Source organism: Lissotriton vulgaris, chromosome 6 (assembly GCF_964263255.1).
Source record: "Lissotriton vulgaris chromosome 6, aLisVul1.2, whole genome shotgun sequence".
Classification (NCBI taxonomy): domain Eukaryota; kingdom Metazoa; phylum Chordata; class Amphibia; order Caudata; family Salamandridae; genus Lissotriton; species Lissotriton vulgaris.
The window spans coordinates 1566674176-1566699997 of NC_141694.1; the positions used below are offsets into that span (position 1 = coordinate 1566674176).

Below are 25822 nucleotides of genomic sequence, written 5' to 3' on the forward strand. Positions count from 1 at the left end.
CAACACCACTGTTGTCCGTAGTGGCCTGCCCCATTGCAATGTCATGAAGTGTGACTGCACCACTGTGATACTGACACAGCAGGACCGTATCACTGTTGAAGTATACACAAGTGGACTGTGCTGCTGTGATCCTGAGCTTTGTCCCCAAAAGCGGAGAACGCAGCTCTGTAACTGCAGAGACTGGTGTCAAAGCCACCATCCCACCTGAGAACTTCTGACCTCAGCTCTGTGACCTCTGTCCTCAAACTCATCCTGTGCCTGAAAGAGAGCATATATTCATCAAGGGGCAGCTGCAACACCAAAGACAGCCCCCGAATAGTGCCCCTCACAGCTACTCTTAACAAAACCAGGCCAGGAGTGCTATCACATTTGCAGCCAGAGCAGTTCTTCCGGAATACAGAGGAGAGACCAAGAATGTGCTGCATGCCCCAGTGTGAACAGAGGCGAATTCAACTAATCATATTGGCAAGACTGACATGGGAACTAGAAACTATAAAAATGAGTGCAAAAACGTTAAAAGACAGAGCGGTAGCCCTGCATCTATGTCTGAAATCTCCCACTCTATCCTTACACAGAAGTAAGGGAAAGGTAGAAGAGACCTTCAAACCTGAGTACTGTGGCCCCACACCAGTGGATCGGTAATTGTATACTATAGTGTGTACTCATTTTTGAGTGTTTTAAATTGCTTTCTTTTCTAATAAGCTAAGCACTGGGTTGGACAATAATTTAATTGCTGGGTGATTACTGAGTTCTGAGCTTGACACACCCCCATACCACCTGTTCGAAGCCTGTGATAGCTTGCCATCATTACCACTGAGAGTCAAGTGCAGAATGAGTTCTAGTTGGCCCAGTGTGCAGAGCCAAAGTAGGACAGACCCTCGGACATTGAAGGCAAATTACCCTATTTCCCATGGCTGTGGTCCAGTAGCCCCTACTTGCTCCGTGCTTCCCGAAGAGGGTCTGGGCAGTAAAATATGAGCATACAAGTTTCAAACATTACGTTGGTTTCAGATGTGTCAATAACATGGTATACAGCTCAGAACTATATAAATGGTTTAGACTAGACTGTCTTGAGCAAAAGCCTGTCTCTCTCCGTTTGCCACTGGAGTTACAGACTGATTCCACGATCAGCATTATGCACTGGATACATAACTTTTCAAAAATAAATTGCTCTACAGTATCTGCTTAGGTCGTAGTCACTGACAGTGTTTTCTGATACAGAACATCTATACCTCCACGTTTATAGCAAAGGAGGCCAATGTGCCATTTTCAGTATTGATTATATTACAGATAAATATCAATTTGCCAACTGAGAACTTCGGTGTACCAGCTTCCACTAGGGAATGCGAGCCTTCAGCAATAGTATCATAACTGGAGAATTGGTGAAAAGATAGGATTTTTTTATGGTTAATGTAATGAGCAAGGAATGTTTAGTAACCAGGTAATGAGGTCTTGTGCACTCTATGGGCATTTCCTAGTGATCCATCAGGTGTACAGTGATAATAGCCTCTGGAGCAAGAAATGGATTCTGAGAGCTACATCAAGACTGCATGTGTAATGTGGAATCAGATATCAACATTGATGTGTAAGCAAACAGCAAAATGGCCCTGCTGTCCTCTGGGTAGTATTTCAAGGTGTGCGGGTCAGCAGGTCACAGCTAAACTGCAAATTGTGGGAGGGAGGGTGGGTGGGGAGATGGGAGAAGTGAAGGGGAATAGTGGTTTAAAGTGCTGTTGTCAGGTAAGTTTGAGTAGGCAACCAATCAGAGGCGTTTTAGCGCATTCAAACTGAAATCTCCTACGGTACCAACTGTAAAAAGGTGGAATGAGTATTGAAGGCCAATTGCCCTACCATGCAAAGGCTGCATCATGTCACAGCTGAAGAACTGGGCCCTGTTAAAACTCATTTTACCACCATCAAGAGGCAAAAAGATTCTCAATGTATTAGATACTGTTGCAAGTTCGCATGGCTGTGGCATATCAAGTTTTACCATTACTGTAGGCAAAATATCCAGCCCACACCAATGAAGTAGGAATTTGGCATACATAGAAATGTTCATTATTGTGCAATTTTAAGCAAAGCTTGAAGTTTGTACAGCATTATGGGTAAGAATACTTTGTGGGATCCACACGAGGCATTACGACCCTGGATTCCCCTGGGTATCTAGTTTTCAGAAATGTCTCGGTTTTGCAGGTTTCTCTGGGTGGTCGTCGATACCAGGCCAAAACAACTGCTTCTACCCCCATTGCCAAATCGTCATTTTTGTGACAGGAAATGTTGATGTCTCCACATTGCATTTGGGGCTTTTCCTGCTGCGGGCACTGGACCTACCCACAAAAGTGAGGTACCATTTTTATCAGAAGACTTAGAGGAATGCTGGCTGGAAGGAAGTTAGTGGCTCCCCGCAGATTAGAGAACTTTTCATCACAGAATGTGAGGAACATGTTTGTTGTAATCTCTTTACTTTCTTGGTACGTCCCCTCCACCCCTGCACCCGATTCCCCAGTGGACTCTCCCTTGAGAGCTTACCTTAGAATGCTGGGAGTTCATAGGGCTGTTCAGAGAGTGGATGGCTAATAAAGAGTACCTGGAAACTTTACCTCGTTCCAGCCTTCTTTACTTTACAATACTGGCAATGAATTACTGCATAGGGGGGCAGTTTTAGACATTTCCCCTTTGTGTACTCTCTCCATGTGAAGGTGTTGGGGTGGAAGAAGCAGTTTATGACTGCAGACTTCGACTTATTCCTCACATCAGTATTGATTTGCTGGTCATCTGTAAGCTAAATACTGTGCTGTCGTATTGGGCTCCAACTATTCTACGAACATGTGCCTGCATCCTGACTGTTCTATCCGGTCGTATGGCAGATTATGTACTGAACTGTCTAAAATTAATGCGGCACAATGGAAGAAATTGTGCAGAGAGAGCACAGAGAAAAAAAAGAAGATCCTTAACAGTAATTAACAGAATGTCCATCGGCAGAGGCACACAGTTGGGTATGTGTCTTCCTCTCGAAAGCCTTAGGAAGGTTGTGCCCGATTCAATGCATATAAGTACGTCAAAAGCTCCAACGCTCGGACTGTTGTAAGGAGATCTAGTGTATCCTGTTGGTGCAAGAAAAAAAAATCCTTCGAAGATACAGCGTTGCGCATGTGTGAGGTGAAGCCGCTTCTTTCAGGAAGTTGTGGTCTTATCGAGGGGGGCTTCTTCCTCAGCGCAGGCGAGCTTCAGGACTCCACCTATGCAATCAGCGTCTCAGGAGAAGGAAGATGCTTTTCGAAAGACTCTTCGACATGGAGGGGAGCGTTTTCCTCAGAGCAGGCGCATTTCAGGAGTCGTGACCGTAATTAGTGTCTCTGGTGAAGGCAGCCGCTTTTCACTAGACTTTTACAGCGTCATTGCAATACGACACTGACTGCATCTTGTGTGCCTGTCATGGGGAGAGAAGCACGTTTCACTCTCCCAATCAAATAGGGTGAGACTTTTCTTTTCTTGCGATGAGGCGAGAGTATCTGAGGCTGTTACTTAATTAATGTTCTGCCTTGCCCTTCATTATTATGTACATGATGCCATCCAACAAAGAGGAGACTTTCCAATCAGTTGCGGTGAAGTGAGCACTTGAGGAAATTTCTTTTGTTGAGCTCCGCTTTGTTCTCTGCTTTTGTTAAGCGACTTGAGCGCACAGGATCTGACACTGTAAAGTCTTGAAATATATACTCTGTATTAAGCAAGCGATTGTTCTTCCTACTTATCTACTGTTGGTGTAATGAGGTAAAGTTTCCCCTCTATTATCTTGTATTCCAGCCCAAGGGTACAAGCAGCATTCATTCATTACAGTCAAAGAAGTGTGTTTCTTCTACTGCTTGCAGCGAAGTGTGGGCACACGAAGAGGGTATCACTTAATTGCGCCCACTTCGTCCTCATTTATTTTATGTAGAAGATCTCCGGTTTCTCTGGAGCCTGTTGATAACTATTTGCGTACATCTCGACTGTCTAAAGATTCTGCATACCTGCATAGTACTGTTACCTGGGTGTTGTATTTTGCATGTCCTGTATGCATACATAGCGTGGTTTTGGGTGTTTTTTTCATTTGTGACAATTCCATTCCTCTCTTGCTCCTTGCACTCAGCCTTCCCCCTTTTTGGTACACCATGATGGCCACAGCAAGCATGAGTCAGCCACCATTGTTTCTTAATGAGAATGGAGAACCTGAACTACATTGGAAAGACTGGGTCAAACTTTTTGAATCTTACCTTATTGCTATTGGCGATGAACGATCCTCTCCGTTGCGCAAACCACACATTTTACTACATAATTTAGGGGTATATGGTCGGCAAATCTACGAAACCCTGCCTGAACCAGAAAATAATGGAGAAGGAGAAGAGGGGGTAATGGACATTTTTGCGAGCACTATGGTTAAATTAGAAATTCATTTTGGAGACAAGATAAACGTGGTGTTGGAGCGTCATAGGTCTTCTGCAGGACTCAATGGAGTCTGTCAGCAACTACATTTCAGCCTTTAAGACATTTTTAAGTTCAAATCAGGCATCTTGCACTATATTTCATTGAGAAATTCCACTTCCGGTGACGCGGAGCGGGAGCCAGGAGCTCGGAGACGGCGAGAGAAGGCGAGAGCTGCGGCATTGTAGAGCGGCTGAGAGCTGAGAGCTGCCTGCCTGCCCGCCCACCCTGATTTTGACTCGGCTTGGCTTGGATCGCTTGGTTTGCCCGGTGTCCGAGCGGGCCCAGGAGCTCGGCGACGGTGAGAGTGGCGGATTTGTAGAGCGGCTGAGAGCGGCTCAGAGTTGCCTGCTGCCTGCCCACCTTGATTTTCGACTCGGCTTGGCTCGCTTTGCCGCAAGTGGAGAGGGCGGTTTCCGAGCGGGACCAAGTGCTCGATGACGGTGAGAGCAGTCGCCGAACAGCTGAGAGCGGCTTGCTCGGAGGCTTGGAGTCCAGTCACAGCCGCAACCCATCGCCGCATTGTTCCACCGGGGGGCTCTTTCTGGCGAGAGCTGCAAGAGAAACAAAGGTGAGCTGCCTCTCTGAGCTGCCTTGCATTGCCTCGCATTGCCTAGCAAGCAATAATCCTTCTGCTGCCGCCCTTCTCCCTCTCCCTGTCCGCGGAGTAATGTGAATGAGAAGCGGAGGGGAGAGTGGGTGAACAACGAGCAGCGAGGTGTGGATTCAAACAAAATCCATAGTAGCCTTGCCTCCGCGCTTCAGAACAATTTTCAAATTAATGTTCATAAATCATCCACAGCAGCCAAGGCTTGGGATTGAGGTAAAAGGGGATTAAAAGGGCCGCAATGACAGTGTCTACTGAGCTACCAGTGCTACAGTGTAGCAAATATTCCATGGTCATCATAAATTCTTTGCAATCATTTAACATAGCCTGTGCTCCCTAGGCTGAGCCTATGAATAGGGGAGGCTTACAGTAAAATGGCCGCTGGAACAGAACTAGGAAGGCCGTACTTAAACAGGAAGCCACAGGAATCCACAGGACACAAGGCACTTGTCGCAGGGTTCCGGCTCCCTGTCCCAATTGCCCCCTTCGTAACAGTCCCCATAGCCCTCAATCTCCTAGGGCGGCTAATCAAACTACTAAAGCAGCCTGCTTGCCGCCTGGGGGCACGAGACAGGCGTACATAGGCGTCCACGGGGCAATTAGGTCAGCTCTAATCGCCGGGGGAGAGGAGGGGAGGCTTGTGAAAATAGGGCCTGTGGTTGGTTCTGGTCCTCTTTGTGATAACAGAGAGGAAGAAATGAGAGCAGGAAGAGTCAGGAAGACTCCAACCCAGAAGGCCAAGAGTGAAAAACCAAGTAAAAGAAAGAATCAATCATCGAAAGCAGAAGGCAGTGATTGCAAGCAAAAAAGTCCATTGATATCGCCACTAATAACAATGTTTAGGAATATGGAGGAAGGTACAAAAAGGAAGTCTGTCGTGAGTGACAGACACTCGCTACTCAAAGACCCCTGAGCAGCTATCTACTCTACAACAGCAGAGATCCCAGGACTCATGACTCCTCTTGCCCCTCAGCTTTTAATGAAAAGACATTACACAAAACTTTACAAAATTTATCCGGCTCAATTAATCCATGGTGCATGCAAAAACAGACTCAGAGCATGGACAAGTCTGGTCTAAACAGGGCAGCCACTGAGGAGACAAAGAATGAAGCCAGTCTAGGCACGATATTTAAAGAGGAAATATTCTTGAGTAACGAATCGCTCCTAGACGGCTGGACAAAAAGTTTAGACATCACAAAAAATAGTGATGAAAAAAAACAATACCATATGACTCAATCTGTAGGATCGCTACGTTACGATCAAGAGGAGCTTAGACACATGGGAAAACCTAATTCCCCAACAGCAATCCTTAAAACATCCTAAGGAAACCTTACGTCCTCTACTCCTAAGCCAGTAAGCAACAATGTAAGAACTACAAGGCTACAGACAGTCGTACAGGTCCATCAGGTGGACCAAGAAGACCCAGAAGGCCTTAATGACCCTTGGCAGATCGACACAATGTCTGCATCAACTAAAGACATAATGCAAACTTCTGTTTTTGAAACAAGCGACCCAATGAGGGGAAAGCATTTTGGATACACATGGACTAAAAACTACTCAAACAAATACCAATAATATCCCCTCTAGGGTGACCAATGACATTAGTAATCTGTTTAATCAAGACCAAATATACGAACGAGAATTAAAATCGCCACCTCGACAAGGAGAGTTATTTAAAGACCAAAGTAGTTTCTCGGAAATTTTTTAAATCTCTATTAAACACACTACAGACAACAATAAAGACATTTAACATGCGAACGGACAAAATGGACATTCAAATATATCTAAAGAATATCATCGCACTACAAATTGCAGGGATCAACACCAAACTGGACAATATGAATAATCTGATTACAAGAGCTCAAGAAAAATACTCAGTTCAGTGTGCCTGCAGCCCAATAATTGACAAATTAAGTCTACTTCCAACACTTTTGGAACAGATAATATTACTTAATAAATCAACACTGGAAGTGAAAAAAGATGATCCAACTGAATTTAGCTAGAAAAAATACAAGTCCATTTAAGTCCGGTACCTTGTATAGCTAACGAAGATTACCAGCCAACCGAAAGTAACGAAGCAACTATTCAGGATAACAAATAAAATAATAATAAAGAACTAGGGCAGTCACGGAAGCAAAAAAAAGTGACAGGAAAGCTAGGAATAAAACGTCTGTTTTAACGACGCAGCTTACTACGAAAGTATACCCAATCTTCTGCCCAAACAAGACGAGTAATGTAGCAACAGATCAGGAAAGTGCTACAGAAGAACACCTGTTAAGTAGCAAAAAGCCAGAAAAGGCAGATACCGAAATATCAGCAGAAGCCAGTCAGAAACCAGGAGGAGGACAAGATATAAAATCGGGACCATGTATAAATCTTGGGGACTCACAGAAGACGAGGAAGAAAAAAATAAGAGCAAACATATATGGACCCAAGAATAAAACTGATAACAAGCAAACGTCCAAGATAAAGGAATCCATAGAATTACAGGTCAAAAGTAGGCAAGGTGATGACCCTAATAAGGAAGAGGTGACAAGCCATAAACAGCTAGGACTATCGACAACGAACCCAACAGCTTACAACGCCTATGTTCAAAATGCGAGATTAAGAGGTGAAAAATCAAAGAGGGGAAAAAAATACTGTCCCACTGAATCTCGGGAGGACGAATGGCGAGAGACAAACATGGATCAAAGAAAACAAGACAACTTAAATCCAGAGATCCAAAAAACTAGAGACAGCATGTCGGAAGGACTGACAATGGACAACCTAGAGGCCCACGCGCTTGGTTTGGGGGAAGATAATCCAATGCTGAAAATTCAAATGACACCCCATTGGAATTTAACAGGTGAGTTTATCCGTGGGAATTCAGATCAGGAAGTAGTAACTAATTATACTTCAGGAAGTTATCAAGAGAACACTGTCTTGGTTGACAACCAGGTCTTAAACACTGCGCTGGGAAACAAGCTCCAATATGTAAACCTAAAAGTCGAAATGAAAGGTGACAAAAAACAAATTACAGTTGAAAATAAGAATGTAGATCCTTTTTTACAGACTGGTCATCTTAATTTCACACCGAAACAGCAACTATTGTTAACTCCAGAATATGACTCAAAAGTGCCACAAGACATAATGAACAGAGGGAACATTTTGAAACTAACAGCTAATATTCCAGCCTTAAAACACCAGACCTCGTCTAACTTATTGGCAGTAGAATTTATAGCAAAGGGAAGTAAAAAAAAACAAGGAACAAACATTGACAACATGGCAGACCGAAAACCTTGTCGAGCATATTATGAATGTCAAGTCACAATTTGAAGCTTGGGGAATAGATCCGTCAAGACCAAGGATACCACGTTATCCTGGCCCGTTAACCATTAACTTCAATTACAACAAGAGCTATGGCCAAAACCAAAGAGAAAAAAAAACGACTAAACACACGGTACTCAAAGGAGCAAAAGGTAGCAACCTTTCGACCACACAGACATACAGAATGATCATGAAACTAGAAAGGATGTGGTTCAAGACAATTGTCGATGGCTGCCAGGAGCGATAGATTTAATTTCAGGCCATTGACCGTTGGAAAAGACATTAGCCATACAAGACCCAAGAAGTATACAACTGCTATCATGGAACATAGCAAGGGCAAAAAAATGGCTAGAAAATGGGTGCCAACCAACTAATTGGGACAAATATGATATAGTAGCACTGCAGGAGACTTGGGCACTTGAAGATCTCCCTCTGGCTAATTACATATAATATACAGTCCCAGCAATTAAAACCAAAATCTGCGGACGGCCAAAAGGCGGATTGGCAGTCTATATTTCTACTGAACTAAAAATCAGCACTGAACAGATGGATTCAGTAGGTCCTAACATCCAAATGATCAAACTAACATCTGGGCCAGTGGATAGAACAAAAACCGTCCTGCTGATCCAATACATATGCACATCCCTTAGCAAAGAAAAAATGAGCCCACAACGCTCAATTGATCACAATTATATCGGATATAAGGAGTACTTATCCCCTATGGGATCTGATACTTATACAACAATTGAAGGAAACATACACACAATGGACTTAAAACGTCTAAAATGGTCAAACGATACACTTGATACATTACAGTCCAAGATAAAAAACGAAGATAACGGTTAGTAAAGTGGAGGTCCAGAATAAAATTGAGGAGTGGGTCAAATTTACGGCGGATCTTACAACACTAATGCCGACCGGACAGCACCAGACAAAACTCCAAGGCCAAAAAAAGCATTGAATAATAACACAACGGCAGGCTGTGGGCTCTGAAATGCAATCTCAAACAAGCATTTGCAGTGCAATAGGTCCCGCAGCATTCAAGTTTGAGTTATTGGCATTGTATATGACAATGTGTTGCATGAATTTTGTTTACAAACTCTGTATTGGCGCATGAAGATGATTGGCAAGTGCCTATTTTGTTGTTTGTAAATAAATATGTAAACATTGTATATTTGTTTGGTTAAAGTTTAATGTTATGATGGTCATGTAAGGGCCTGGATAGGATTGTTATAGTGTTATAGTGAACAAGAGCAATTATAGCACGTTATTGGCGAGAGAGAGAATGTATGCTGTCTCATAATGAGATCACCAGACTGGAAGAGAGTACGCATTTTTTATAAATACGTGTTTGTGCCTGAAAGGTAGTAAGAAATGTGCAGTGGCCTCAGTGCCCAATGGGGTGTCGAACATAGCTCTCTTCTCGTTTACCAGCAGGGGTGTACTAAACTCATTCACCTTTCTTGAATTGGGCCTATGCACTATCACACGCCATTGCATGTATCACTAGCAAAATGCACTACCAGTTCGAAATCCTATAGCTGAGCAAACCTGTGAGCCGCGTCTTGAATTAAGAGGAACTTTGAAACTGCAGTGACATCCAGAGTTTGCTCTTCAATGCCGCCTAGCTCCAGACATTTCCTTTAAGTCCCTGGCGTTTCACAACCGGACAGCCTCAGGAAAGGCCAGACAAAAGCCCAGAGATAGGCAGCGCCACTAGGATGTGTGTGCTAATTACGTGCCAAGTGCAGGTCGGCAGCGCCAAATGAACATATTCCTCAGCAGATGGCAGGCTCCATCATGCTCTTTTAAGTGATCAACATTTAATGTGTTTTGAAGGAAATGTGTATACAATTAGAAGGGACGCATTAGTTCTTTAGAAAGGGCGTTCCAGGTTAGTTATTCAGTAGTTCGTGTGTGCTACATGCAGCGCCATATTCTGATAAACAACAAAATAAATAATGTAATCTTCCTGACAGCCCCCAGCGCCTAGAGACCCTAACAGTGATGGTTCGCGCTAGCCCCAGGCATGAAGGAGCTGACCGGGAGCCCACCCTGCATCAAACTGACTGCCCCCGGGTCATGAGGTGAACCAGAGCGGGTGAACGGAAGTGGTCGGATGGTTAAAATAGCTGTTGTGGAGATATCCCAAGAAGCCCGAGGGGAGACGGACCTTCACCCGGCGCCAGTGAAGGATTAAAGCCAACGTCCAACAGCGTAGCAACCACGGCTACTCACCTCACTGTGTGAAGAAGGTTCGCCAGAGCGAGACTTAAAAAGTGAAGAGTTACATACAGAGGTACATACAGATCAGAAGTGGACTGAGACCCTGTCTATCTACACAGCGTTTGTTGTGTAAACACTTGATAATGCTGAAAACCCGATAGATATTTAAATTTGTTGGGAAATTGGGTGAGTACATTTTAATTATAAAAATGGTATTCATGTATTCTGGGGTTCATTGCTGTCTTATTAATTAGTATAATGTTAAACTTCATCAGGTGTTAGTTACATTTTATGTTTTTGCTCTCTAATGTTGGCAAAGAGAATTGAGTTAGTGGAGGTTACCATAGTCAGCTATTCCCTGTCTTCTGAAACACAGTCAAACCCTAAGGGACACCAGGTGTTGGTCTTACTTAAAGCACAGGGGCTGGTCCTTGTGCAAAATGCCCCGTTTTCTCACCATGTGAAAGCTCTGTGATTTTAGCAATTGACTTATCACAGCATTGAGGGCTAACTGTACGTGAATAAATTTGCCGGGTGACTCCACCGATAGAACTAAACAAAATGCCCTGTGTTGTTTCAAATGATCGATTTCAGGTTTGTTAATTCTATTGGATCAGCTGAGTTGCAACACACTACAACTCTCAGAAATCAGTAGGGGTACTCATTTATAGCCTTTGAGAGAGGTCTGCGTCCTCTGATAATCTTACCAATAAAGCCTTTGTATACCTGAAAACAAACATTGAACCGTATACCAGAGAGGAGTTCTGTATTTCCATTTCTGCCAGCTTCCACTGCCGCCCGTGGCCCTGCTGCTGAGCCCACGGTTGCTTCAGTCTGTTGGCAGGAGTATAAGGCGCATGCGCAGCACTCCTGTCTGGCAATATGACGTCAGAGTGTAACACTACGGCTGAGCGAGGGGTGCTTGCTTCTCTCATGCAATGAAATCTATGAAACAACTTTGTAACAAAAAAAAGTAATGAACTGGAGATGCCGGGGATTGAACCTGGGACCTCATACATGCAAAGAATGCGCTCTACCACTGAGCTACATCCCCTAGCTGAAAAGCTATTGCCCACGCCTTCCCTCATTTCTTTCTGCAGAAAGCCCTGTGGTGACAGAATGTGCGTTGTCTGGCAATTTTCCTTCCTCTTAGGTGTTTTTAATCTACTAGGACAGATCCGAGTGTGTCTGTTTTTTTGCCCTTTCCCTCATCATTCTCCTCACAGGGCAGTAGCGGAAGTGCTGTCTACACGGTATATCTGTACAATCCCTAACCCCCATTTCTCACCTCCACTGTAATATACGGTGCCAAGACTGAAACAAGCAATAACGTTTATTTACCTGTTACCTGCAGCAGGTTTATGTCACTTTTTTGATGCAAACCAAGTGCAACCATATGCCCCATACTGTCAGGATTTGAACTTAAATAACTGATTAGGGGTGTCATACTTATATAATTGTAGTACTAACCAAATGACCCCTTTTAGCAATGTTAGAATATTTACAGATTGAGGAAGAAACAATAGGATTCTAAACCTCTGATTGGAATTTGCATGTAGTGCTTTGATGCCATATCATTGCTCTGTGCGCTACATTCAAAGGATTATAAATTATGAACTCCGAGTAACAAAAAGAGAATACAAGTCTGAGCTCTGCATGTTATGAGTGGTGCTTTGCAGTGGGAACATTGACCCTCTGTACTACTTTATCATGAGACAAAACTGTGAGTAGATACATCACAGACTCTCCATCAAGTGCATTAACCACCAGAGTTATCATGCTGTTGTTAGTATTCCATGAAAAATGCAGCGGGCACATAGACCTCTATAGGCTGCCCTTATCTGGCCTCAACATGTCATGCACAGGGCGCCCCCTTGGGCTTGGCGCCCGGTGCAGTGACACCAGTCGCACCGCCCTAAAGCCGACAGTGTTTGAATCCTTTAACAGTGGTCTGTAAGGCATCTTACCCGTGCCGGGTGGAGAGCTTCTTAATCTCTAGAGACAGAGATCACATGCGCAGCTCACACATGGAGCACAATCACGCAGCGCATACACAGGTGTAAAATGAAGCACAAACCACGTGTACAACAGTCTCACTGCAAGCACGTCTGGCACTGTATCATTGTGTACTTAAGGACTCGCTTACCCCACAATCCGAGCCCAGTAACCCCACATGTCATGGTACAGGGGTGAAAGGTGTTTAGGGCCACATTGTTTGTTACCACCACAACGTTTTGTGATTCGACTCTTGTGTGTCTTGTAACTTCGCTTTTCATCACACTTTGTGCTAACGGTGTTTAACAGTGCAAATAAAAGTTAACTCTCTCCCTACATGCGTCAAGTCAAAGGACATTTTGTGTTACTTTGATTGAGGTAAACACCCGCTGCAGACATCCGTGGTCCTCTCACACCAGATTTTGAGATCGAACCCCAGCAAAGCTGGCTCAGCCATTCTTCCTTCTGGGGGAAGTAAATGTAGTACCAGTAAATAAGATAGTAGCAGCATCGGATAGATGCTCCACTCAAATGAAATCCTGCCTGCACCACATAGCATTGACGTGCAGCTATGCATTACCGTGTTCACATGGTAGAAGAAAGGTGAAACAACTGCACGCTGCAATAAAACTCCTCTCGGGCGTTTGAGGTCCAGGAGCAAGGCTGAACGTGGTGAGGTCATCCCGACAGCGCCTCCCTCCTCCCCCTTTCTAATAGTGGGGAGGGGGAGGAGCGAGACGCCTGGTCAGCCTTAGTCACTGGCCCTTTGACGTTCACACAGGAACATGCTTCCAACCCGCAGAAGCACAACGCAGAGCAGGTAAATCTGTCTTCCCAGATGCCGAATCAGTGTTTACCAGAACATACGATTTACTGGGGCCTCTGAAAGTCACCCTTGAGCGAGCCTTGGTGTGCAGGACCCGGTGCAGCCTGCCACCGGAGCTCCCCGAGGGAAAAACACCCAGCTTCCGAGCCCTGCAGAGACTGACACCAGCCACCCGTCCCTCTATTAAAAAAAAAGAATAATAATTCATAGAATAAGATCACAAGGTCATTGCGTTAGACGGGAGGGGGCTTGTCCCAGCAATGAAGCAATATTTGTTTACACACACCCTCCGCGTGTGCAGGGCTGGGCATCACACCAAGTTTTTGTATCTGTCTGCAAACCCCACCTGCACAACCATTTCGCAGCGCACTTATGGGAGGAGGGGCTGACAGCAAATAGTACAGTCATGAGTCGTGGCTACTGTGGTCAACAAACAAGCGGAAAGCACATGCACCTTTCCTGTACAGGTCATTCAAGCTTGTGGGTGGCGCATGGTTTCAGTTGATTACACACGCGCTGGGACAAATATTATGAAGAAAATAAACCGATGTTTGTAAATATGCCAAATAAAACTAGAACGCTCAAAATAAACGTTTCCATCTAAACAGCATTAAAAATAACGGGTACCCAGGCTGCGTTTTTAAAATAATGATGTCCCTGCGACATCATTCTAGTTGCTCTAGAATAAGCAAATTGTTTCGGGAACTGGAAAGGACTCTCCTCCAAAAATACCATTTAGCCAAAATTAGCCAAAAGTGGCATGTGCAAATCGATTGCGACGATAACGAGACACGCTCTGTGGTGGTGGGGGTGGGGGGAGGAGCGTTGAAGCGCCGCGAACGATGCGCAGCCTCACCGGAAGTCAGGCAAAGTCGCCTGTGACGGGGCGGGGCCGTGTCCGGACCGGAAGAGGAGGCAGGGGGAGTGAAAGCGTCTCGCGGCCCGGGGCTCCTGTGAGCGGTGGAGAGCCCCGGGGCCGCCAGAAGGAGGTTGCGCAAGTGTTGCACATGCCCAGTGCCTGCCGCGTGCTGAGAGCAGAGTCCCCCAAAATTGGCCCGGTAAGTTGAAAAGGGCTGGGGGGGTCTCGGTGCACTTGTGTGTGTATGCATGTGTGCGACGGCGGGGGGCGTTCGGTGCACTCGTGTGTGTGTGCGCGCGTGTGTGTGTGTATGTGTGCGGGGAGGTGTGTCTCTGTATGTATGTGCGTGCGTGCATGGGCGCTCGTGTGTGTGTACACGCATGCGTGTGTGGTCTTTGGAGCTTCCCAGGAGACAGCAGCTGGCCGCAGCGCGCGTGCGCGTGGCCCACTCAGATCACCTCCTTGAAGAGGAAATGTGCGTGGCCAGGATTATCTCCTGGAATGCAGACACGCCGACAAAAGGTCTCTGGCGAGAACGCGCTTCGGCACGCTTAGCCGAGATCTAAAAAGCTATTAGGAACTTAAAAAGAACAGTTCCAGACCAAATAGCCTGGGACAGGGTACGGCAGCTAAGGAAAAACTACAAAAAGGCGCTATGGGAGGAGAAACGAACGAGCAATGATAAATTCTGGGCTGAACTGCTTTGTTGTGCCAAGAAAACGTATTCAAACAAGTTTTGGGAAATCATAAACAAATTACACAGGCCAGCGATAGCCCTATCATCAAATATTCAAGATCACGAGTGGGCAGCTTTTCTAACCTCAAAATTCATAGAACCAGCTATGACAGAAGGAAACACGCAGGCACAGACTGAGGGAAAAGACACATCCAAAGGGTTCATCGAACCAAACAGCTCAGGAGAAGCCATTACACCACACAAGCGAGAAAATAAAGATTTATTTATTTAGGAAGCTTATAAAGCGCACAGCTACCCCCGACGGGGGTGTCCCGGCGCTGAGAATACAGGTTAATCACGGGAGGGGGGGCTACCAGGTTCATGTGTCTCCTGACCTGAAGCTACGGGGGGCCACAGGCTCGTTTAATCAGGGTTTGGTGAACAGCCAGGTTTTTAATTTACGTCGGAAGACTTGCTCTGACTCAATGAACCTAAGGTCCAGAGGAAGGCTGTTCCAATACTTAGCCGCAGTCACTCCAAATGTTCTGCCGCCACTCCTGGCGAGCCTAAATCTGGGTACCACCAATAGACGGAGACTGTTAGATCTCAGATGTCTTGCTGATACAGATAATTTGAGTCTTTTACTAAGGTAAGCCGGGCCAGTTCCATGTATAGCCCGAAAGGCAAGGATCAAGATTTTGAATTCAATGCGACGGGGAGCCAATGTAGGTCGTTCCGGTATGCTGTGACCGAATTGCGGGTAGGGATGTTTCAAATAAGTCTGGCTGCCGCATTTTGAACAATTTGCAATTGGTCAATGAGATAGAGGGAGGCACCGGCGTACAAGCTATTGGCGTAGTCCAAATGTGCCGTAATAAGAGCATGGACAATCGTTTTGCGGGACGTCTGGGGGAGATAAGGAAAGATCTTCCTAATCATGTGCAGCTTTCCAAAGCAGGTCGCGGTAACTCTGTTGACCTGAGCTTTGCAGGACATGGCGTTGTCGAAAAGGAAGCCGAGATTGCGGGCCGACTGTACAGGACTGGGAGGGGGGTTCAAGACAGTAGGCCACCACAAGGTGGCGGGGGGAGCAATTTCTGGCTAAAAAAGAGAACCTCTGTTTTGTCCGTATTCAGGGCTAGATGATTAGAAGCCATCCATGCACAGATGTTGCCAAGGCAGTTGCGAAAGTTGGAAAAATGGGAGTCAGAGTGGTCTTTAAAGGAAAAGACAAGCTGAGTATCATCAGCGTAAGAGACCACCCTGACCCCCCAGGACTCAACTACCCCGGCAAGCGGGCCTAGGTACACGTTAAACAAAAGAGGGCTCAAGGCCGAGCCCTGGGGCACACCGCACAAAAGGGGTATATCCTCTGATTCAAACGGACGAAGAAGTACCCTTTGGGATCTGCCTGAAAGGAAAGATTTAATCCATGCCAGGGCCGTGCCACCAATCCCCAGCTGCTGAAGGCGAGTCACCAGTATGTGGTGTGCCACTGTATCGAATGCAGCGGACAGGTCGAGGAGGACCAACATGGCCTCCTCGCCCCTGTCCACCGATTCCCGGATTGTCTCAGATCCCTCCAACAGCGCAGTCTCAGTGCTGTATCCGGTTCTAAATCCGGACTGGGAATCGTGTAGCAACTGGTTAGATTCTAGGTACCGGGCCAGTTGTTTCTGGACCACTTTCTCTAGGATCTTGGCCGGTTTAGGCAGCAGAGAAATAGGGCGATAGTTGCTGAGTTGGGAGGGATCCGCATCTGGTTTCTTTAAAATAGGGAGCAGCCTAGCTTGTTTCCAAACTGAAGGGAACTGACCAAGGGCCAAAGAAGAGTTCCAAATGGCGAGGAGAGGATTGATTAAAACCGGGGCAAGATAACCCATCACTTTGGCGGGGACAGGGTCTAGCGGAGATCCTGACATAACCTGGTTTAGTTGTTTCATGGCTGTATCTGGCATGAGCTCATCAAAAAAATTAAATGAGCATTGCTGGGGGTGTGACTCTGCTAACCAGGGACTGGAGGGTGCGGAATCAAAGGAGGAAGATAATTTAATAATTTTTTCCTGAAAGAAATCAGAAAGTCCATTACAAAGGGCTTGAGTGGGGGAGCTCTGGGACTTCAAGGCAGGAGGATTTACAAAATCCTTCACAATTGTGAAGAGAGTTTTAGAAGAATTCTCTGCCTGTTTAATGAGTTGTGAGAAGTAAGCTCTCATCGTGGAGCGTTTAAGTTTTTGAAATTTATTTAAGGCCATCTTATAGGCTACTTTGGTGGTGGGGTCATAGGACTGGCGCCATTTACGTTCCAGCTGTTTGCACCTACTCTTTTCCTCTCGCAGCATGGTGGAAAACCAAGGAGCAGATGGACGAGATCTCGAGGAGGTAACAGGAGCAAGTGGAGAAATGGTATCTAGTGCAGAGGTGAGGGCAGAGTTATATCTCACCACTTCCTCATTAAGATCTTCCGTTGAATTAAACTGATAGAGGAAACGAGGGTCAATGGTATCGCAGGTGACTTTGGACCATTTACGACCATTTTCTCTGTTGATAGAGGAGGGAAGGGGCAGGGAAGGGATAGTGATTTCAATAGGGAGAAGAAAGTGGTCAGACCATGTGAGGGGTAAAGAAGGAAGGGAGGTAATGCCGGGGTGGTTGGTGAAAATAAGATCGAGGTTGTGTCCCGCTTTGTGGGTGGGGCCCTTAATTAGTTGGGACAGAGTTAATCCTTGTAAGGTTTCGAGAAGAAGGGATGCTAGTGCACAGGAGGGGTTGTCGACATGTAGATTAAAATCTCCGAGCACCGTAAAATAAGAGTGTTTGAGAGAGAGATCGGCAATAGCGTGCAGTAGGGTGTTAAGAGATGAAGTGGTGGCTGTGGGGGGTTGTAGACCAGGATGCCGGCAAGAATAATAATGGCAGAATTCGTAATTGTGAAATACATGGCTTCAATGAGCCCTAGGTTAGGTATTTTTTTGATACTCAGGTTGAGATGAGATTTCAAGATAACAGCAAGGCCTCCTCCAGATTTAGAATTGGCTCGATTAATACCCAACAATCTATAGCCAGGGGGGGTGGCCAAGTGTATGTCAGGTTTGGAAGAGTCTTTAAGCCAAGTTTCCGTAAGGAATAATATATATCCCACTTTTGAGTATCTAATGATAGCCAGATATCAGGGGCGTGCGCAGGCAATGATCGACAATTAATTAAGGCGGCCATTAATTTGGAGGGGAACTGGGTTTTAATGGCTTTCTGAATGGGAGAGTTCCGATTTCGCTTTCGGATATGGCGAGTTTGCACAGAGAGCAAATATAAGTAGATTTCTCAAGGCCTAGGGGGTTGCAACAGGCAGCGGGGGTACAGACGCCTTGTCTTAATAGATTAAGCTGACTGCTGGTCCAGGTGATTATAGGGGCCGAGAGGCAGGGGGAACGGCGCTAGGCGCGGGCCCGGCGCGGACGGGCGCAGACGGGCTTGCATTAGGCGCGCCATCGGCGCGCCCGCCCGCTGCGCGGGCGGGATGTCCCCTTACTTTTATCCATTTCCGGAGGAGGGTGGGAGGCGTCCAGGAGCTGGAGCGCTACCCTGCCTCCCCCCAAGATGGGGGGGGGAGACAAAGCTAATAGAGGATAAAAGGGAAGCTGCAGGGGAAAAATGGCAACAATTTCCCGAAAACAGCGACAAGCCATTCATCCGTGACAAATGAAGGAGTGAAACGCATAATTAAGAAAGGTAAAAGCGACAGCGCTCCTGGCCAAAACTGAATCCCGCAAGCTATCTTTAAGCATGATACATTGTTCTGGGGCAATCATCTTTCTGATCTATACAAAGATATAGAGCTCTTAAATTATGTTCCATCGAATTAGCAAGGCTCGATATTGACACCTATTTTCAAAGGAGGAGAAAGAACTTATCCATCTAATTATAGGTTAATAGCTCTCTTGGACATCGAAGCCAAATATTATGCCATCCTAGTTCTAGAAGATCTGAAGGATTGGTCGGATAACCTCAACCTTATCCCGGTCAACCAGACAGGCTTCAGGCAAGGGATAGGGACGATTACGAACATCTTAGCTCTATCTCTAATACTTAACAAGTGCAAGCAGGGGAAACAACATCTTTACCTCTGGTTTATAGACCTAAAAGTAGCTTTTGATAGTGTTGATCGTAACCTTCTATGGAAAAAATTGCGAACATGGGACATTCCTGAAAGGCTACTAAAGGGTAAACTGTTATTCTACTCCAACACATGGTTAAGAATTAAGATAGTTGATGGGTCCAGACAATTAAGGAAGCTAACAACAACAAGAGGCCTCAAGCAAGGGTGTGTTCTGGCCCCTCATCTTTTTAATCTGTTCATGTCCGACCTGTCACATAGGCTAGATTGCACAAACTCTCACCTGCCTAAACTTGGTAAACTGGTAATCACTCACCTCTCATATGCCGATGACGTGGTACTAATGAGTCAAACTAAGGTCAGTCTCCAAAGAGTTTTAAATGATATGTCAGATTATATTACAGCAAACAAACTTAAAATAAATACATCAAAGACAAAAAACATGGTGATAGGCAGTGAGCGGAGACGAAGGCAGACTATCTGGCTCAATAGTAACCACTAGAGGAAGTTAAAAAACACAAGTACCTGGGATTCTATATTGATAACTCAAAAAACCATACAGAACATAAAAAGTACATGACGCAGAGAACTAGTGCCCTCACATTTGCCTTTAGTAAACTGGCAAAAAAGTTGAAGGGTCCATCGTATAAACCACTGCTCGCAGTAATGGCGGCAAAAATCCTTCCCACAATAACATACCCCAGCGCTGCTTTTCATGGAGAAGAAGGAGAGGTTTTAAATCAACTAATAGCATCTATTTATAAAACAGTTTTTCAGATACAAAGGTCGGCTTCCCCGGCTCAGGTCGCCTCGAATTCGGTTTAATAAACGAAGACATAGGAAGAATGTATTCTACAATAAAAACTTGGTATCGGCTGAAATAAAATGCAGCCACCTAACAAATTAATGAAGCTCTATGGACCGAAGTAGATGAGGACAGAAACTCTCCTTTTAATCAATACTTAAGCAAATCGCTTTCAATAATCTGTACTAACGATTTATGGAATAACAATCTGCCGTATCAGTCTTTTAAACAAGTAATAAATAAAGCAGCTAAAACCCATTTAGCACAAACTGATAAAAAAATCTTTAGGTTACGGTCGCACACTTGGATGGTGATAAACAATTATAAGTCTCTTGCACCGGCTTCATACTTGAATCTGACATTTTCAATTGACGTAAAAAAACAACTAATGGCATTACGTTTTGGAAAATTACCAACCTTGGCGGATCAGCCAATCTGGATCTATACAGGTCCTAATTCATGCTGGCTGTGTGATTGCCACAAAGAAGACTTCATCCACGTTATCTGCACACGTAACAAACTCTACAAAGAGCGAGCCATTCTCCTTAAACAAAGCTTAACGTGAGAGGCATTAGGTCATGTAGAGCAGCAATAACCGCGTGTCTAAACCCATCGGACCCACACCTGAATGGTAGACTGATCAAATTCCTCAAAGTCTTTTCAAAGCTTTGCTAAAAGGGTCTGAACTGGGGCAACGAAAAATGGACTAACTTTTGGCTACTGAATTTTAATAAATTAATGTCACGTGTGGTAAGCAACACAGGCAATGAAAAAATGGACAAACTTATGGCTATTGAATTTAAACAATGTAATCTCATGTGTGGTGAGCTGTGATGAAATGACATAGTGTGTAATTCTATTTTTAATCCCTTTTTTGTACAAACATAAAGCTTTTATATTATTAAGGTTTTCATTAACTAAACAATAAACATTTACTTTACTTTACTTTACATTGCGGCCTTAAGAGGCCTGAGTCAATTATGTGACCTTAGGAATCCAACTGATTCTCTTATAAGAGACCAGCTGGTACGCTGTACCAATAACTTGCGCATTCAAGAAGAATTACTGTCCAAAAACCCTTCACTCAGGGAGGCAGTTACCATTGACCAATCTGTAGAACACACGGCAAAGTGCATCAAGGAAATGAAATCCCCTACTGAGTTGGTTGCCAACATTAAGGAGTATGTAGAAGAAACCGAGGTCTGTGAAGTCAAAGGGAAGGAAGGTATATGGAACCAAATAAACCTTAATAAGAGGAAACTAAGATGGTATAGATGTGGCAGCAGCAAACATTTAGCTAATAATGTGCAGTGGCCAGCTAGAAATGTAACATGCAAAAATTGCAATCGTAGGGGGCATTTTGCAAGAGTGTGTAGAGAAAGTGACCCCAACAACAGAGAGGGTGGGGGAAAAAGAGGAAGTTCTATAAAAGAAGTTGGTTATGTCTCCCCTAGTGAAATAAAATTTGTCTTTCATGTAAAAGACACAGTGGGGAGTATAAATGTCAATTATCCTAAATGTGATGTGATTCTTAATAAGAAGGTTGTCACAATGTGATTCTTGCTCTCCATTCACTTTGTTGAACCATACAGATTTTGTAAACATGATTGTTGAGGGTGATTTATTCCTAGATAAATTTGATATTTCTTCCACAGGTTATACCAAACAACCCATAGCACTCATGGGTATGAAAAAGATGCAGATTGAATTCAAAGAACGGAATACGGAAGGCAAGGTTTACATTGTTCTAACATGATCTAATTCATTAGGATGGTAACATCGGAAAGAGTTGGGAATAATCCTTGATCCAAATAACCACAAACAAATACCTGTCCTGGATGAAACAGAAACTCAAGCAAGTATATGTGAGGAGTTTCCAAGGTTATTTTCTGAAAATCTTGGTCTTCTCCATGACTTCCAACATAAAATTAAACTTAAATCAAATGCTAGGCCAACTGTACACAAGCTTTGCCGAGTACCTCATTTAATGAAGGAACCTTTAGAAAAGGAGTTGGAGAGATTGTGCAAAATGGGTGTTATCCATCCCATTGACACGTCTGAATGGTTGGCCCCTATTGTGATTGCTTCTAAGTCCAGTGGGGACGGGATCCGTTTATGTGTGGACCTGAACAGCTTAAATGAAAACATCTGGGTTTAGAGGCACCCGCTCCCCAACATAAATGAAATGCTCAGCACCATGGGACCAGCCAAGTTCTTTATCGTTATTGACCTCTCCATGGCCTACCATCAAGTAGATCTTCACCCTGACTCCAGACTGCTCACAGCCTTCATCACCACACAATGAGCGTACATGTTCCAAAGAATGCCGTTTGGTTTGGCTTTGGCGGTCTTCCAACACCATATGTTTCCAAGACAACCTCCTTGCGTATGGACGGGCTGCTGAGGCTGATGACCAGACCCTCGGGGATGTGTTCAAAAGGCTGATGGATGCAGGTTTAACAGTACAGAAATCTAAGTGCCAGATCAAAGTGGCTTCAGTGGAGTACCTAGGGCACTCCATTTCAGACAAGGTTTCAGACCAAAAAACAACTTGAAGAAAGTCGTGAGAGAGGCCCATATCCCAAAAGCAAGGAGGACTTGGAATCACTCTTAGTGCTTCTAGAGTATATGGCTAAATGCATTAAACAATTCTAAAAAAATTTGAACATTTACGCAAACTCTCAAAGAAAAACAAGGAGTTTGAAAGGCAATAGAAACACTAGAGCACTGTAGACGCTTTGAAAGAGGAAATCATCAATTTCCTGGCCTTGGGTACGTTTGACCCAAGGAAAAAAAACATTCTAACCACAGATACCTCTAACAAAGGTTTGGGGGCGACACTCTCTCAAGCAGAAGGAAATGAGAAAAAAATCATTGCTTTTGCCCCCTATGCCTAACCAAAGCGGAAAGCATATACGCTGTAGTGGAGAAAGAGGCCCTAGCATGTTACTGGGGGGTGAAACATTTTAAGTTCTTCCTGTGCTGGGTTTATTTCACTATCCGTACAGACCACAAGCCACTTACCTTCATGTTCACAGTTAAAGGTATGGAACATGGCACACCTCGCATTTCTAAGTGGATTTTAGGACTTGAAAATTTCTGCTTTAGAGTGAAGTATGTTCCAGGGGTGAACAACAAAATTGCAGCCTACTTGTCCCATTCACCATTACAATATGAACTGTGTGCATGAACAGAAGAAGAGTGGAGCGAAAGCATGGAGGAAGATAAAGGGCTGTGTAAATTAAAAGAAATGATGGTTGACGGGTGGGTCAGCAACTACAGTGAGGTTGATGAGGGAATTTGAGACTTTTGGGAGGTCAGATTTGAATTGAGAACCATTGGAGGGAAAGTTTTTTGCAACAACAAAATTTGAATTTGAATTTTAAATTATTTATAAAGCGCACGTACACCAGAACGGTTTCATGGCGCTACAGTATGCAGAGTCTCTGAGGACACGAGTCAGGAAGAGGGGACTGAGGAGGATTTATGAGGGGAAAGCTTTTGAGAATAGGAAGGTTTTTAAGGTCTTTCGGAAGGGCTGGTATTTAGTAGAGGATCTAAGTTGAATCGGAAGGGAATTCCAAAAAATGGGGGCAAGAGTGGAGAATTTAGACCCTCCCCATTTTTTTCGACGAAAACGAGGAACAGTGAGTAAGTGGTGAGAAGAAGAGCGAAGTTCCCTGGGGGGGGCATAAGGTTTGATCTCAGAGGAGATAAAAGCAGGGGACCGGCCTAGCTGGGCCTGGAAGGCGAGACAGCCCACTTTGAAAAGGGAGCGTTCGCGCAAAGGGAGCCAGTGCAAGGATTTTAAGAGGGGAGTGGCGTGGTGGGATTTCGTGAGGTTGTAGACCAAGCGGGCCGCTTGGTTCTGGACCAACTGAAGTCGACGTACATTGTAGGCTGGCATGCCGTGGTAGAGGGCATTGGCATAATCCAAGCGGGAGATGACCATGGCAAGTACGATGAGTTTCAGGGCTGTGAAGGAAAAGAAGCGGGAAACCTTGCGGATAGTGCGGAGGGATAGAAAAGAGAAGGAGACCACCGAGCTCACCTGGGAGTGCAGAGTGAGTTGGTCATTGATTTGTATGCCCAGGGTTTTGACGGAGGAGGAAGGAGGTGGGGGGGGGACCAAGGGAAGAAGGCCAGAAGAGAGGGGACCAGGGACTGGAGCAACCACCTGTCAGAACAAGCTCTGTCTTATCTGGATTAAGTTTCAGGTGGTTGTGATTCATCCAGTCCCGGATAAAGAGCATGATGGATTGGAAGTTAGATTTGGAATCAGGGGAGTGAGAGAGAGAAAATATGAGCTGGAGGTCGTCCGCATAGTTATATACGGAGACCTCCATTTGTTGGAGAGTGAAGATGAGGGGGGCTATATACAGATTAAACAGTAGAGGGGAAAGGGAGGAGCCCTGGGGGACCCCACATACCACCTTCCGCGGTTCAGCCCAGAAGTCGCCTAGGCGAACTGCCTGGGTGCGTTCACTTAGAAAGGAGGACAGCCAGACCAGGGCGGTGCCTCCGATCCCTGCCGCTCCGACACGGGAGAGTAAGATGGAATGGTCCACCGTGTCGAAGGCGGCAGATAGATCGAGTAGCACCAAGGCCTGGGGGATGTTAGTGTCCATTCCCTCTCTAAGGTTGTCCAGTACTGAAAGCACAACCTACTCGGTGGAATGAGCCGGGCGAAAACCGGCTTGGCGGGGGGCCAGGACTCGGTTTGCTTCCACGTAGGTAGATAGTACTTTGGTGACATGCCGCTCTAAGACTTTCCCTAGGAAAGGGAGAAGGGAGATGGGGCGGTAGTTAGCGGGGACAGAGAGGTCTGTGCCAGGTTTTTTTAGGATGGGGAGGATTATGGCAGATTTGAGAGCAGGGGTGACCACGCCCTGGGACAGGGAGCAGTTAAGAAAGGTGAGGGGGGTAGCGGACATTTAGTGAAGACGTGGGCAAGAATGTGAGCAGGACAAGGGTCAAGTGGGGAGCCAGATTTAACTAGAGGGAGGAGGGAGAGAAAAGATTCTGCTGTTAAGGGAGGGAGTGAGTCGAGTCGAGCATCTATAGGGGGGCAGGGAGGGATGCGGAAGGAGGGAGAGGGGGGAGGAATATTGGCTCTGATTGTCGCAATTTTATCTAAAAAGTAGGAATTCAGGGAATCACAAAGAGGTTGGGAGGGGGAGGGTTTGAGGGTGGTTCTGTCGGAGTATGCGAGTTTGTTGATGATGGCAAAAATTTCTCTGGATTTGTTCTCCGCGACTAGAATTTTGGAGGAGAAGTACTCTTTTTTGGTGGACAAAATAGATTTCTTATATTGCTGCAAGAGGGAGGTGTACTGTGTTTTGAGAATGGGACAGTACTGTCGTCTCCAAGCTCGTTCAGCATGACGGACCGCAAGTTTTTGTGCCTTCAGTTCGTTATTGAACCACTGGTTGGAGTCATTTGTCCGTTTAGAGGAGATTCGCCTCAGGGGGGCGATGGAGTCGCAGGCTGAGAGTAGCCAAGAGTTGATGGAATTGGCTTGATCTGCTGAGGACAGGCCGGACAGGTCGGGGCTGGAGGAGGAGAGAGAGGAGGCTAATGCAGCCAAATCTACCAGACCCCAAGAGCGGGCCCAGATGTTTTTAGGGTGCAAGGGCTTGATAGGCGGTCCGAGTTGAGAGGAGAAGGAGATCAATGAGTGATCAGACCAGGGACATGGAGAAATGGACAGGGACGCAATGGGGCAGTTCAGAGACCAGATCTGGTCGAGAGTGTGCCCTTGAATGTGGGTGGGGGAGTGGACATGCAAGATGAAGTTGAGAGATCGTAAGGTTTCGGAGAATTCCTTGGAAGAGGAGCATTCGGCTGGGTCGGAAGGCCAAAAGTTGAAGTCGCCTAGTACCAAGACGGATGAATTGTTGACTGCTAGGGAGGCCACCAGTTCTTGAAATCCGTCCAGGAAGGTATG

General features: G+C 45.4%; 1 protein-coding gene and 1 non-coding gene across 2 annotated transcripts in view; both read right to left on the reverse strand.

The window, feature by feature from the left end:
• The window catches only part of CHAC2 (ChaC glutathione specific gamma-glutamylcyclotransferase 2), a 187389-nt gene that overhangs the window by 26115 nt on the left and 135452 nt on the right, over positions 1–25822 (reverse strand). The gene's annotated exons all lie outside the window — the stretch shown is intronic.
• TRNAA-UGC (transfer RNA alanine (anticodon UGC)) lies at positions 11583–11654 on the reverse strand. Its single transcript has one exon. It is a non-coding gene; the product is annotated as a tRNA-Ala (tRNA).